The following is a 15,896-nucleotide window of genomic DNA, read 5'->3' on the forward strand; positions in this document are numbered from 1 at the left end:
CCTCCAAACTCCAATTGAGATCGCAGCCACACGACGGAGAACCACGCGGGAGGGCTGCACCTTGGAGGGGGGAAGAGAAATGGGGGGGGGTGGCTAGGGTTTTGGGTGGTGAGGGCTGCAAAGGTTTGAGGAGGAAGAAGATGGGAGGGGGGTGGCGTCCAAGAGAAAGGGGAGGGGAAGGGGGCGGCTGCAAAAATCCCAAGGGAAAAGGGGGGGGCGGCTAGGGTTAGGGGAGACTAATGGGCCGGATCAAGGTTCAAGGCCCAACTCGCCCATGACAGCTCCAGACCCCATCGCAAACAACTAACCAAAGAAATTCTACTGTCTTATAGGTGAATGTTTTCCATAAATTCCAAATTCCCAAAGCGCATCACCCGAATGAGGAAAAAGAACAAAAAGAATAACCTCCACTTCTCTTTGCAAACTGGGTATCACAGACCTTTGCGCTCGGATTCACGTCGGTCATCGCGATTCGTGCCTCGGGCGAGTGGATTACGCTCGACGGTAAAAAGATCTCGTCGCGGATGAACACAAGACACTGTAGTCGCTCCGTCTCTTGCCCACCTGCGCCGGCGACGTGGCCGCACGACCATTGCCGCGACTATCGCCGTTCTCCTCGGGTATGCCACGTTGTGGCTCGTTACTGTGCTCTAGTAACCGTGGCACACTTAGGATCGCAATCGTTGAGCCGTTACCCCGGTGAACGCCACGATTAAAGCCACCAGTGTTCTTCTTCCTCTCCGGCCGCCAGCGCACTACGACCAATTCACGAGCCACCGCCCTCGAATCCTATAAATTGAGCGTGCTCTCAGCTCCGCTAGGTATTCAAGCACCTAGCGCACCCACTCGTGTCTCAAATCATTCACCAGAGAACTCCAATTTGGGAATTCCCCCAAATCAATCAAAAACACCATGCGGTGTGAGCTCACCGTGGCTAGTTCGTTACAGGTCTGTTCATGGCTTCCTTGCTCTCGTTTCAGCGTCTCTGTGTGCTGTAGATACTTAGCCACCTGGCAAATTAAGCTAGATTTGGCCAGGTCACCGGGAACACCACGGATTGTCCTCGGTTTGTGTCGTCACCGTCGATAGAGCGATTTAGAGTTAGAACTCTGTAATTGATGGAGGGGAAATGGTTATTAGGGGTTAAATTTGGTGTCAACCACACAAGAGCACCAATAGTTGAGTTATCCGGCCGGTATAGGCTCGCCAGAGTTCCTCCTCCGCCGTCCACGGTCGTGGACTTCACCTTGTGAAGAAATAGAAAAGGGGATGGTCTATTTGCATTTGTCAGTGCTCAAAGAAATAGTGTTACGGACTCTTTATAGGTTTCTCAAATACCCAGGGTTCTCTGTGCAAACTGACCACAGCATGCGCGCGCGCGAGCATGTTTGCATGTTCACGGGCTGAATTGGGCTAGTTTCAGCCCATCACTATTCATTATTTCTCTTTCTGCTAGGATTAGAGAATTCATAGAAAATTGTAGAAAAATGCTAAAAATATGAGACCAATTTTGTTGAACTCCTAAATTTCTATAGTATTTAATAAAAATGGTTTCAGGATTTTTAGTACAAACCAGGAATTATGAAGTATTTAAAATAGCTAAAACCTATATTCCTAGAATTTTACAAAGTATTTAGTAACTCCAAAAATCACCAAACTTTTTTGATAAGCTTAAAATGATATTTAGAAACCTTGGGTGGAGTTTGACTTGATTTGGACAATGTTTGATACCTAAACCCCAAAACCCTAATTTTCTAAAGTAGTATGTGCCCTATGAAATAAAATACTAACTCCAAAAACCCTAGTTTCCTGGATGTCGGCGTTTCGAGACAGGGGGGTCCCTAAGCCGACGAGTGAGTGTGCCGCGTGCCCCAGCCCAGATGGGTCGAGCGCGTGGGCGAGCGCGAAGGGGGGAGAGGCGAGGTGACCGGAGTCGAGCGTGAGAGAGGTGGAAGTCCCGCGGCCTTCGTGTTCGTCCCGCGCCCAGGTCAGGTGCGCTTGCAGTAGGGGGGTTACAAGCGTCCACGCGGGTGAGGGAAGCGAGCGGCCCCAAGAGAGCGCCTGTCCCGTCCTCGGTCCCGCGCGGCCAACCTTCTCTAAGAAGGCCCTGGTCCTCCCTTTTATAGTCGTAAGGAGAGGATCCAGGTGTACAATGGGGGGTGTAGCAGAGTGCTACGTGTCTAGCGGAGGGAGAGCTAGCGCCCTAGGTACATGCCAATGTGGCAGCCGGAGAGATCTGGGCACCCTGCTGGCGTGATGTCGTGGCTGTCGGAGGTGCGGCGGAGCCTGGCGGAGGGACAGCTGTTGGAGCGGTCGAGTCCCTGCTGACGTCGTCCTGCTTCCGTAAGAGAGCTGGGGGCCGCCGTCGTCATAGAGCTTGTGGAGCGCCATCATTGCCCCTCCGGCGGAGCTGGCCGGATGGGACGCCGGTCTTGTTCTCTGTGACCCGAGTCGATTCGGGGTAGGATGATGATGGCGCTTCCAGTTGACGTGCGGTCTGTGCCCTAGGCAGGGCGACGTGGGGGTTCCTCCGAAGCCGAGGTTGAGTCTGCCTTCCGTTGCCGTGGCCGAGCTCGAGCCATGGGGTCGGGCGAGGCGGAAGTCGTTCGGCCGAGGCCAGGGCGGAGTCCGAGCCCTGGGGTCGGGCGAGGCGGAGTTTCGTCGTCTTCCGGGTCTTAGCCCGAGTCCGAGCCCTGGGGTCGGGCGGAGCGGAGTTCGCCGTCTTCCGGGTCTTAGCCCGAGTCCGAGCCCTGGGGTCGGGCGGAGCAGAGTTCGCCGTCTTCCGGGTCTTAGCCCGAGTCCGAGCCCTGGGGTCGGGCAGAGCGGAGTTCGCCGTCTTCCGGGTCTTAGCCCGAGTCCGAGCCCTGGGGTCGGGCGGAGCGGAGTTCGCCGTCTTCCGGGTCTTAGCCCAAGTCCGAGCCCTGGGGTCGGGCGGAGCGGAGTTCGCCGTGGCGCCTTTGGCAAGGCCTGACTGCCTGTCAGACTCACTCTGTCGAGTGGCACTGCAGTCGGAGTGGCGCAGGCAGCGCTGTCCTTCTGTCAGACTGGCCAGTGGAGCGGTGGAGTGACGGCGGTCACTTCGGCTCTGCCGGGGGCGCGTGTCAGGATAAAGGTGTCAGGCCACCTTTGCGTTAAATGCCCCTGCAATTTGGTCAGTCGGTGCGGCGATTTAGTCAAGGTTGCTTCTGAGCGAAGCCAAGGCCTTGGGCGAGCCGGTGATGTGTCCGCCATAAAAAGGGGGCCTCGGGCGAGACGGAAGTCTCTCGAGGTCGGCTGCCCTTGGCCGAGGCTAGGCTCGGGTGAAGCGTGATCGAGTCACTCGTGTGGACTGATCCCTGACTTAATCGCACCCATCAGGCCTTTGCAGCTTTATGCTGATGGGGGTTACCAGCTGAGAATTAGGCGTCTTGAGGGTACCCCTAATTATGGTCCCCGACACTGGAGTACCGTGAAGGAAAATTGTATTCAAGATACAACTTGATAAACCTTTTTCTATTATTGCATTTTCATAAGCATTACATGAGCATTCATGGTTATATATGATTAATATATAGAGAACGAAGAAGAAGTAGAGGTTGAAGCAGAAGGAGTTGCACCACCACCACCTGAAGACCCACCTGCCGGGAACTGCTTTTATTTCGATATTTGTGGAGCAGAGCCCTACTCTCCTATAACACAAGGCAAGCCCCGGTGCATTTGCCACCTCCTTGCTATTTTAAAATCTTTCTCACTTGCTTGATGCATTAGGTGATAGGAGTTGTGTGCTAAACAATTGATGCATTCCCTTCCTTGGAAAATTGATTACTTTTCCTTGATCACCTGTTTTGTGAAAAGGTTTTTCTGATGCTTAGTGTTGCTCTAGAAAACAAAATGTTTTGTTTTGACAAAATATGATGCTTCAAGTGGAAAGGGATGGTTTTCAAAAATAAAAATGGATGGTGTATCCATCATGGCCATGATGGGTTCAACATCGGAAAAGATGTACCTCTGTTAGGTACCAAACTATGGGTTGAAATGATAAAGCTGAGACCGGGCGGGTGACTTGCACGAGAAGAGAGTCTCGATGTAGTGTCTACGTATGAGTCGATTAAGGACCGTGTCGATGTGGGTCTGCTGACCGAGGACCCTTCAACTGGTCACATGCCTCATCATGGGTAAGCTTTGCCTCGGTCAGACTAATACTAGAAAAAGACAACACGCAATGGGAGTGGAGAGATGGCGAGAGTAGCGTGTACCCTCTGTGGCAAGAGGCTGGACGGTGGTGTATCTGTGCTCTCGGTTGGCATGAACCTGATCTGGTCTTACGAACCCCGATGGCGAGTTGACATATGCAAGGGTTAAGTGCTACATATGTCGTGTGATTGGAGATCCTCAGCTGAGTATTTATAGATTCGGATCGTCGTTACTTCTCGGACATGAAGACTTGGTCATTGACTTACACGTAGCATTCCAGTGAACTTAAATGGATGATAAAAGATGGCTAGTACAGGCCAAGTGCTTGAACTAGGGTAGAAAGAACTCTAGTGACAGGTAATGACTTAACTTGCTAATAAAACTGGATTTTTAAGGATCCACTATTAGTAAGCATTTTTGCAAACAGAGTCGTGATCCTTGATTAAGCCTTACCTTGATTCCCTCCAAGCCAGCATATCCTTGAGAGTCTTTTATTTTGATGGGTAAGACTTGCGAAAGTACACTTCGTACTTAGGGTTTTCGAACCCATGTTGTTGTATGTGAGGAAGCAGCAAACTTTTGTTGCTTTTTCTCTAAGGTGGTGACAAAGGAAGAATCTCAAGAGTGAATCCTCGGGAGGATGTTGTCCTCCTTTTTAAAAACATTATACTTTATGAGGGAGGAGTTTTTGCCTCCCGGGTTTGTAATAATATTACTTCTGCACTCATATACTACTGGTCTGTAATGACAACACTCTTTCTATATTTTAATGTAAATTAAGTTACTATAATTGCTTTCGCTTATTCGTTCCTCTGATGTGTTGTAATATCTGTGTGACGGGTGAAACGCTCTTGGGAAAGGTAAAAGATACAGATACCGAACTTGTCGAGTGATCAGGTGCCTCTACAGGGTTGTCCGAGGTCCACTGGACAAGTACAACTATAGGTGGGCCTAATGACTTGGGAGGTACCGTCACAGCTAGTATCGGAGCGAAGCCCATCTCTTCAGATATTATGAGTCATTTCAAAAAGAATTTTCAAAGGCTTATCTAAGAAAATTTCTTTCATTCTTATGTTACTACTTTCTGAAGTACTCATCTTATAAGACCAGGTAACAGAGTGCAATGTATAGGAGGTTGGGAATCAACGAAGGCTGATTCCGTAATTATGCATGCATCATGTTTAAAAACTATACTAATAAAGTTTCCCCCTTATGGAGATATGCCACCACGCACGAGGAAAACCGCGCGTAAGTCCACTGGACCTATTGGCCTACCTCGGCATCAGTTGGCTCCAAGACATGAAGGGAGCAACAGCGACAGTAACGACCCCATCAGAGACCGAGAAGCCCAAGTGGAGCAGCTTCGGATGGAGCTACGTCACCGAAACAGGGTGTGGGTAGAAGATGGTCAGTGTATGAATGAGTTAAGAGCTGACGTCAGACATCTGCAAGACGAGCTTGCTGAACGGGATTTGGCAATCGATTGGGCTGTCAATTCACGTTCGATTGCTTGGGACCAGGAAGCCAAAGCTCGTGCTCCTGTGGCAGAGCTTAGTGCGGCCATTGACAACTTGCAGGTGTATTGCAATACTTTACATGAGGAAGTCCATGTACTATATTCACGACTACACGCAGACGTACCTGCCAACCCTGTTGCAATGGGAGCCAAACCCTCGGGAACAACAGGTGAATGACTTGGTGGGGAATTGGACCTTTTTAGGCCCCCTCCTTCTATGATCCTGGCCGACGGACGGTCCCCTACAACAGACAGTGAAGCAACCAAAGACGATAAATACTATAGTAGTATAGTTTAGATATAATACTAATGTAAAACAGGTAATGAAGTCATGTTGTACATTTGAGTCTGTATCATTACATCTTGGTAATGTAAAATGATGGTGTATATCAGCATGTTATATTAGTCCCAAATGTTTCGTTGCCTCAGATGCCATCCAGGACTCATGCGCATGACAGTGCGAGTACTTCCCGTGGTCAGGAAGACACACCCAATCCACCGCCTGTACTACCAACGTTGGCCGAGGCTATCGCTGCCTTGGTCAATGCGACCGCCGACAATATCCGCTTTTTTACGCGAAATGGCGGGAAACCAAATCCAGCAACAAGGCAGAAGGGCTTATCCACAGGGACCACGTGAGACTTCGTATTTGGACTTCTCTGAAACCCGTCCCCCACTCTTCGTTAAAGCCGAAGACCCTCTGGAAGCCAACGAATGGGTACGGGTTATAGAGCAGAAATTTGGACTAATCTGCTGCACTGAAACCCAGAAGTCATTGTTCGCTGCTCAATAATTAAGAGGTCCTGCCAGTACTTGGTGGGGAAATTTTGTGGCCATTCAACCTGCCAGACATCAGGTCACGTGGGATGAATTTAAGTTAGCGTTTTGTGAGCACTATATTCCAGAAGGAGTGCTACACATGAAACATAAGGAATTTATGCGACTCAAGCAAGGAGAAGATACTATCATGCAGTATCTCAACAAATTTAATCATCTATCCCAATATGCAATTGATCAAGTAAATACTGACCTGAAAAAGAAGAATTGCTTCATGAGAGGCCTCAACGACCGGCTTCAAAGAAAAATGGCCACCTGCCTAGATCTCACATACAGCAGGGATGTCATCACAGCGCTGGAAGTAGAAGCTAAGAACACAGGCCAAGGAAAATCTAAGGGATTCAGAGGTGATAGGTCCAATCAGGGGCCTGAAAAGTGACCAAGGTTGGTAATCCGGCCTTTCAATCAAAACCATTCTTCACCTCACCCACCCTCCTACCCATTTAAACAACATGTCTTCATTCGCCCTGCCACTGCCCCCACTTCAACAAATCAGCCGAGTGCCCCTGGTGCTCGTTTCCCCGCTCTCCCTAGTTCCTCAATTGGCTGCTTCAATTGTGGGAAGTCTGGACATTTTATCAAAGACTGCCCATATCCGAGGCAGAATAAATCCAACAATCAGCAGAACTCAGGGAGCTCAAATCAAGGCAAGGGGAACATGGCAAATAATTTAGCGGGCAAGAATATTAAGAAGACAGGGCGAATATATTACACTCAAGTGGCCACTACACTGGAGGGAGAGCCGGTTATGATTGGTACGTTCCTTGTGGCCAATCACCCAGCAGTTATTCTCTTTGATTCTGGTGCTTCACATACATTCATAAGCAAGAAATTTGTTGCAAAATATTGCATTCCTTGCACTGAATCAAGGGAAGGGTTTATTATTCATTCGCCCGGGGGACAAATATTTACTAAAGAAGTGACCTTCAATGTGCCACTAACATTGGCTGAACGGGATTTTCCCACCAATATGATTGTTCTGAAAGGCCAAGATATAGATGTAATTCTGGGCATGAATTGGTTAGCCCAGCACAAAGCTATCCTCAACACTGATTTAAGAACCATCAAGTTGAGCTATGGCCACGAAGAGGTTCTCTTGTCCATACCGGTAGCTATTCCAGCTAAACCATTTGGCAGAGTCTATGAAGCGATCATACCAGATATCCAAGATATTCCGGTAGTATGTGAATTACCGGATGTCTTTCCGGAAGATCTGCCTGGATTACCTCCAGAAAGAGATGTGGAGTTTGTGATTGAACTGAAGCCCGGTACGGCTCCTGTTTCTAGAAGGTCGTACCAAATGCCTCCAAATGAGTTGGCAGAGCTCAAGACTCAATTACAAGATCTACTAGAGAAGGGATTCATTCGACCTAGTTCATCACCTTGGGGATGTCCCGCAATCTTTGTCAAGAAGAAGGATCAAACACTTCGGATGTTACCTTGGAACCAGACTTAACATATTCAGAACATCCTATTCGAGTCCTAGATGAAAAGGACAGGGTTACCTGAAGAAGAACTCTCAAATTTTATAAGATACAATGGAACCAACACACTGAAGATGAAGCTACATGGGAAACCCAAGACTTTTTAGAAAAGAATTTCCCAGGCTTTTTAGCTTCATGTAAATTGTGAGATATGTACAACTGTTGTAAAAGAGGAGTAGACCCCATACCACCCCCTGCCTTGTACAAGAAATAAAGAAATAAAAATATGACGCGTTTCCTTTTCCACTATTTGACCTAGGACTTTTGAATCTCGGGACGAGATTCTTTTATGGGGGGAAGGATGTAACACCCCTGGTGTTACTGTCACTAAAACTTGAGCATAACATCATGAGCATTAGCAAATCATGTGTCTGTCACACCTAGAGTGCATTCACTAGGTAAAAATTTCAAATATGATGTACTGATATGACTTGATGTGTGGTTAACCCTAGGTTAGAGTGCTTAACCCTAGATTTGGGCTTCTGGGTACAAGGGAAGCCCAACCATGTGAAAACTTCAAAAGATATGATAAATGATCATAGGATGTCACATTTAATGGACTTTGATAGCACCAAAACCCTAAATATGTCAAAACCGTAAAAAGACCCCTGGAAACCCTAAATTGGAACCCTAGGGGGCTAAGTGTAAATTTGGTGCACTTTTGGGACCAAAGTGCAAATTACCAAAGTAATACAACACCACAAACTATGTATTTATCACATTAAAGGAATTGCAAGTCAAAAAGTGGGGCTTTGGACTTAAGTGCAAAAAGGCCCTCATACACTCCTTATGCCTAAGTCTAAATTCAGTTGCATAAGGCTGACTTTAGAGCTCTATATTTCTAAATCTACAGGGAATTTGCCTAGGATCAATACATCAAGATTATAGAGCTACTATAGGAGTACAACTTTGCTTAAGTGATTAAGCCTTGGTGTCATGTAAAATTTGGAGATAATTAGGTCTAAAGTCAAGCTGATAGTCAGCCAATGAACTGAATAAGGGGTAACAGTGAAGTTGGGCAAGCTTTGAGATTGGATTCGACTATGATCCAGTAATTGTTTGACTATGGTTGCTATAGCAAGATTGTAGCTGGATCATAGGGCTACAACTTTGATACAGAGAGATGGTCGAGTCACTACATGAATTTGGGAACAAATATCCCTGCAAATTGCTCTATCAGGCTGACTGAATAAGAATCTGATGGTACAGTAAACAAAGATCTTCTGTTCAGCCCCCCTCGCTGCCGGTGACCTTTGTGCCCGGATTCGCGCCGGTCGTCGCGATTCGTGCCTCGGGCGAGTGGATTATGCTCGACGATAAAAAGATCTCGTCGCGGATGAACACAAGACACTGTAACCGCTCTGTCTCTTGCCCACCTGCGCCGGCGACGTGGCCGCACGGCCATTGCCGCGGCTATCACCGTTCACCTCGAGTATGCCACGCCATAGCTCGTTACTGTGCGGTAGTAACTGTAGCACACTTAGGATCGCAATCGTAGAGCTGTTGCACCAGTGAACGCCACGATTAAAGCCACCAGTGTTCTTCTTCCTCTCCGGCCGCCAGCACACTATGTCCAATTCACGAGCCACCACCCTCAAATCCTATAAATTGAGCGTGCTCTCAGCTCCGCTAGGTATTCAAGCACCCAGCGCACCCATTCGTGTCTCAAATAATTCACCAGAAAACTCCAATTTGGGATTTCCCCTAAATCAATCAAAAACACCGTGCGGTGTGAGCTCACTGTGGCTAGTTCGTTACAGGTCCGTTCATGGCTTCCTTGCTCTCGTTTCAGCGTCTCTGTGTGCTGTAGATACTTAGCCACCCGGCCAATTAAGCTAGATTTGGCCACGTCACCGGGAACACCGCAGATTGTCCTCGATTTGCGCCCTCACCATGGACAAAGCGATTTAGAGTTAGAACTCTACAATTGATGGAAGGGAAATGGTTATTAGGGTTTAAATTTGGTGTCAACCGCACCGGAGCACCGGTAGTTGAGTTATCCGGCCGGTATAGGCTCGCCGGAGTTCCTGCTCCGCCGTCCACAGTCGTGGACTTCACCTTGTGAAGAAATAGAAAAGGGGACGGTCTATTTGCATTTGTTAGTGACTCAAAGAAATAGTGTTACGGACCCTTTATAGGTTTCTCAAATACCCAGGGTTCTCTGTGCAAACTGTCCACCGCGGGCCTGCGCGCGGGCGCGTTTTCCTGTTTACGGGCTAACTTGGGCCAGTTTCAGCCCATCACTATTCATTATTTCTCTTTTTTTTCTGCCAGGATTAAAGAATTCATAGAAAATTTAGAAAAATGCTAAAAATATGAGACTAATTTTGTTGAACTCCTAAATTTCCATAGTATTTAATAAAAATGGTTTCAGGATTTTTAGTCCAAACCAAGAATTATGAAGTATTTAAAATAGCTAAAACCCATATTCCTAGAATTTTATAAATTATTTAGTAACTCCAAAAATCACCAAACTTTTTGGATAAGCTTAAAATGATATTTAGAAACCTTGGGTGAAGTTTGACTTGATTTGGACAATGTTTGATACCTAAACCCCAAAACCCTAATCTTCTAAAGTAGTATCTACCCTATGAAATAAAATACTAACTCCAAAAACCTTAGTTTCCTGGAGTACCGTGAAGGAAAATTGTATTCAAGATGCAACTTGATAAACCTTTTCTATTATTGCATTTTCATAAGCATTACATGAGCATTCATGGTTATATATGATTAATATATAGAGAACGAAGAAGAAGTAGAGGTTGAAGCAGAAGGAGTTGCACCACCACCACCTGAAGACCCACCTGCTGGGAACTGCTTTTATTTCGATATTTGTGGAGCAGAGCCCGACTCTCCTATAACACAAGGCAAGCCTCGGTGCATTTGCCACCTCCTTGCTATTTTAGAATCTTTCTCACTTGCTTGATGCATTAGGTGATAGGAGTTGTGTGCTAAACAATTGATGCATTCCCTTCCTTGGAAAATTGATTACTTTTCCTTGATCACCTGTTTTATGAAAAGGTTTTTCTGATTCATATTCTTGCTCTAGAAAACAAAATGTTTTGTTTTGACAAAATATGATGCTTCAAGTGGAAAGGGATGGTTTTCAAAAATAAAACTGGATGGTGTATCCATCATGGCCATGATGGGTTCAACATCAGAAAAGATGTACCTCTGTCAGGTACCAAACTTTGGGTTGAAATGATAAAGCTAAGACCGAGCGGGTGACTTGCATTAGAAGAGAGTCTCGATGTAGTGTCTCCGTCTGAGTCAATTAAGGACCGTGTCGATGTGGGCCTGCTGACCGAGGACCCTTTAACTGGTCACATGCCTCATCATGGGTAAGCTTTGCCTTGGGCAGACTAATACCAGAATAAGACAACACGCACTGGGAGTGGAGAGATGGCGAGAGTAGCGTGTACCCTCCGTGGCAAGAGGTTGGACGTTGGTGTATCTGTGCTCTCGGTTGGCGTGAACCTAATCTGGTCTTAAGAACCCCGGTGGTGAGTTGACATATGCAAGGGTTAAGTGCTACATATGTCGTGTGATTGGAGATCCTCAGCTGAGTATTTATCGATTCGGATCGCCGTTACTTCTTGGACATGAAGACTTGGTCACTGACTTACACATAGCATTCCAGTGAACTTAAAGGGATGATAAAAGATGGCTAGTATAGGCCAAGTGCTTGAACTTGGGTAGAAAGAACTCTAGTGACAGGTAATGACTTAACTTGCTAATAAAACTGGATTTTTAAGGATCCACTATTAGTAAGCTTTTTTGCAAACAGAGTTGTGATCCTTGATTAAGCCTTACCTTGACTCCCTCCAAGCCAGCATATCCTTGAGAGTCTTTTATTTTGACGGTTAAGACTTGCGAAAGTACACTTCGTACTCAGGGTTTTCGAACCCATGTTGTTGTAGGTGAGGAAGCAGCAAACTTTTGTTGCTTTTGCTCTAAGATGGTGCCAAAGGAAGAATCTCAAGAGTGAAGCCTCGAGAGGATGTTGTCCTCCTTTTTAAAAACATTATACTTTATGCGGGAGGAGTTTTTGCCTCCCGGGTTTGTAATAATATTACTTCTGCACTCATATACTACTGGTCTGTAATAACAACACTCTTTCTATATTTTAATGTAAATTAAGTTAATGTAATTTCTTCCGCTTATTCGTTCCTCCGATGTGTTGTAATATCTGCGTGACGGGTGAAATGCTCTTGGGAAAGGTAAAGGATACATATACCGAACTTGTCGAGTGATCAGGTGCCTCTACAGGGTTGTTTGAGGTCCACTAGACAAGGACAACTGTAGGTGGGCCTAATGACTTGGGAGGTTCCGTCACAGCTGCCAACTGCAATATCTTAGTAGAAGAGCCTGACTCTCCTCCTCATCAAGGCAAGCCCTCGTGCATTTGCCACCTCCTTGCTGTTTTAAAACTTTTATCACATATATGCTGCATTAGGTGGTAGGAGTTGAATGATTAAACCTTTGCTGCATAACTTCCTTGAACTATTGATTATCATCCTTGATACCTGATTTGAAAAGCTAGATGTGCTTAGTATGCTAGACTAGGAACAAAATGTTTTGATATATGAATCATGTTTTTACAAATATAAAGGGCTTGGAGTGATGAAGGTATCAAAGGCCTTGATGACTTCATCATTTCAGGAGGGTACCTCTGACAGGTACCAGGTTTTCAGAAATAGTTTAATTTGATACCAGACGTTGAGCAGGAAAGGTCACTCGTCTGTGTCGCTTAAGGATCGCAGCGATTGTTGGCTTGCTGATCTAGGACCCTTTAACTAGCCACATGCCTCATCATGGGTAAGCTTAGCCTCGGCTGGACCAATACTAGAAAGGTCGGCCCGCAATGGGAGTGGAGAGATGGCAAGAGTATCATGTATCCACCTGGCAAGAGGCTGGATGGTGGGGTACTGAGAATCTCGGTTGCGGGGACCCGTTCTGGCCTTGAGAAAACCGGGTGCGAGTTGACATATGCAAGGGTTAAGTGCTACATATGTCATGTGGTTGGAGATCCCTAGCTGGGTATTAATCGATTCGGATCGCTGTACTTCTCGAATATGAAGATTGGATCTTCGACCATCATCGTAGATAAGAAATGAAACAAGGCTACATGATGTAAAAGAAAGCTAGACTAGGCCAAGTGATTGAACTAGACCAAGTACATCTAGAGAGAAGTAATCACTTAACTTGGAAAATAAAAGTTGGCCTAAAGATCAAGTAATAGTAAGCTATTATGCAAAACTTGAGTCATTGAACATTGATGACCTATACCTTGACTCCCTACAAACTAGCATGTCCTTGAGAGTCTTTTCTTTAGTCGGGTCAGTCTTGCTGAGTAATTGCATACTCAGGGTTTTATTCCCATTGTTGCTGCAGGAGAGGCTGTTAACACCTTTGAGTTTTGTTAAACTCACTCTGGAGACTTCTTATGTTAATTATGTGTGCTGCGGGAAGACGACTTCTTCCCAAGTGTTGTAATAAGTTAGCACTTTAACTCTACCTTGGCCATGTAATAATAAATACTACTTTGTTTGTATGCTTAGAAGTTTGTTAATGTATATTATCTTATTGTAAAGTCTTTCGCTCAACTCCTGTGTTTAAAGTTTATGTTCATGTCTGATTATTGTAATATTTGCAACTATGGGTGAATGATCCTTGGAAATGAACGAGTTCATCAAAACTCGACACCATGAGTGAGTTATCTGATTCACTTACATAGCCATGCAAGGCCTTGAAGGCAAGGATTGGAGTCGTGGGCCCGATAACTTGGTTGGGTTATGACAATAGCACTGGGTAAGTAAACTGTGAAGAATACCAGTGCTGCGACATTTGCCCCTAAAAAGTGTTAGGGAAAACACCAAACATCCCCGATCCCGAAGGGAAGCGATCACCACAAGAAGGAAATTGTGGTCCACTAGGGAAGTAAGAACCAAAGCCTCTATCACGGGGTCCTTGGCCATATGGCACACAACCAGCACCCTGTCGGGCACGACCACCACATGGTCTCACTGCCTGAGGCCTAGCAGCAAGAGGCAAATCACTTCTAGGCCTCGCAGGACATCTCTGAATAGGTTGAGCATGAACACCATGAGAGAGGCGGTTCATGTTCTTCCTGCTTAATTGACTCAGAAACCCGCCGCTCATCTCTCTTCCTCCTAAAGCAAAAAAGCCAGATGCCCATCCCTCTCACAATACTCACAATGGTACCTCACCTATCCCTTAGGTGGAATTTGTTTGTGGAAGGGGGCTTTCTTTTTGGATGGCTGAGGGGCTCTAGGAGAGGGATCACTAGAGATGTCGAGAAGGGTGTCAAGTGTGTTCCTGTGATGGTTAGGTGTTGGAAGCCACACTTGTTTCTGAGGAGGGGCTCTCAATGGCTCCTCAATCACACCGTCTCTCATAGGGGTGATAGACTTAGGTGGAGTGATTCTAATAAGCTTGGGAGTGGGTGAAGGTTTCTCTGAAGGTGTCAAACCACTGCACTCACCAACCTTCGCAAAGCGAGCAACACTCCCATCCTTAGTAGCAAAGCCTAACCCTAGTCCGCCAGTTCCCTCATGAACTGACTGACCATCATGCCCAACTAGGGCTCACTGCACGACACCCAACTCAAGACAGATCGAATGCATGTGTTTTCTTCCTCGATTCTTGTCTTGTCGTGTCTGCAGGACTCAACGGTAGGCTACAAACCCTCACAAAGTGCACACTGCACAGGTGCAGGGACACTCACTAAGCTAGCCTTCTCAAGCAAAGCTATCCTAGCGTCTATCTCTATTGCCTCAATTTGCAAGCCAGGACAAATGGTACATGCACCCAACGGACTAGACCTAGATCTCAACTCGTCGCGCTCATCTAGCAAGGTCACGTACTTGGTCAGCAAAGTGGTGATGTTCGACATTTGTAGAGCGCACTCATCACATCAGTCTCGTCGGACACCACAACTGAAGCTCTAGCAGACTCAAGTTCCCTAAGCATGCTCTCATACTTGGATCTAAACTCTCTTTTCTCATGAGCATCCTACCTAAGTAACTTATCCTGACTAGCCAATGTAGCGTTCAACTCTTCTATCTCAGTTGAGAGATCATCGGCAGAAGGTAGTACCTCAGAAGTAGTGTCGTCGTCGATGTCTTTGTCGTCGCTGGTGCCGACCGCGTCCTCACCAAGTGCCTTGGTGTAGAGGCCTCCCACGGTGTCCATGATGAAGCATAGCCCGTTCAGCTTGTCCTCGACCTGCCTCTTAGTCTCCTCATTGCTCGAGGAAGATACGACATCGTCTGAGTTGTGGTCGAGGTCGCCGAAGAAGGTAAGGAAGGCTCGCTCCTTGATCTTTGCCTTCTAAAGGTACTTCTTCTTGAGCACCTCCTTGTTGAATCCTCCCTTGGACTTATACTTACCGGAGGAGTACTTGCCCTTGCGCTGACCAGATTAATGGTCGCGCGGGCCGGACTCTGCCTTGCCTTTCTTGGGGCAGCTGGCGAGAAAGTGGTCGGGATCGCCATAGTTGTAGTTTTTGTCCTTAGACCCACCATGCTGTCGGCTCATACGGTTGTTATGGAACCGCGTGAACCGGCTGGCCACAAGTGTCAGCTGCTCAAAGCTCTCCACCTGCTCCTCTATGATAGACAACAAAGAAGATAGAGCAAACATAGAAGGTGAGGGGTTAGAAGCAGAACCACCTCCAGAGACCAAGGCCATGGTGGGTGCACCAGGGTTCTCAATCTTAGCCCGAGTCTGGTGGTCAATCTCTGTGGACTTGAGCTTGCTGAAGAGCTCATCCACGGTGAGAGACTCGTAGTTGGGCCACTCGATGATCGCCGAGACCTTCACCTCCCAAACCCTTCGATCTAGAGCATGTAGTAATTTCAGTG

The sequence above is a fragment of the Zea mays genome, chromosome 9 (assembly GCF_902167145.1).
Source record: "Zea mays cultivar B73 chromosome 9, Zm-B73-REFERENCE-NAM-5.0, whole genome shotgun sequence".
NCBI classification, from domain to species: domain Eukaryota; kingdom Viridiplantae; phylum Streptophyta; class Magnoliopsida; order Poales; family Poaceae; genus Zea; species Zea mays.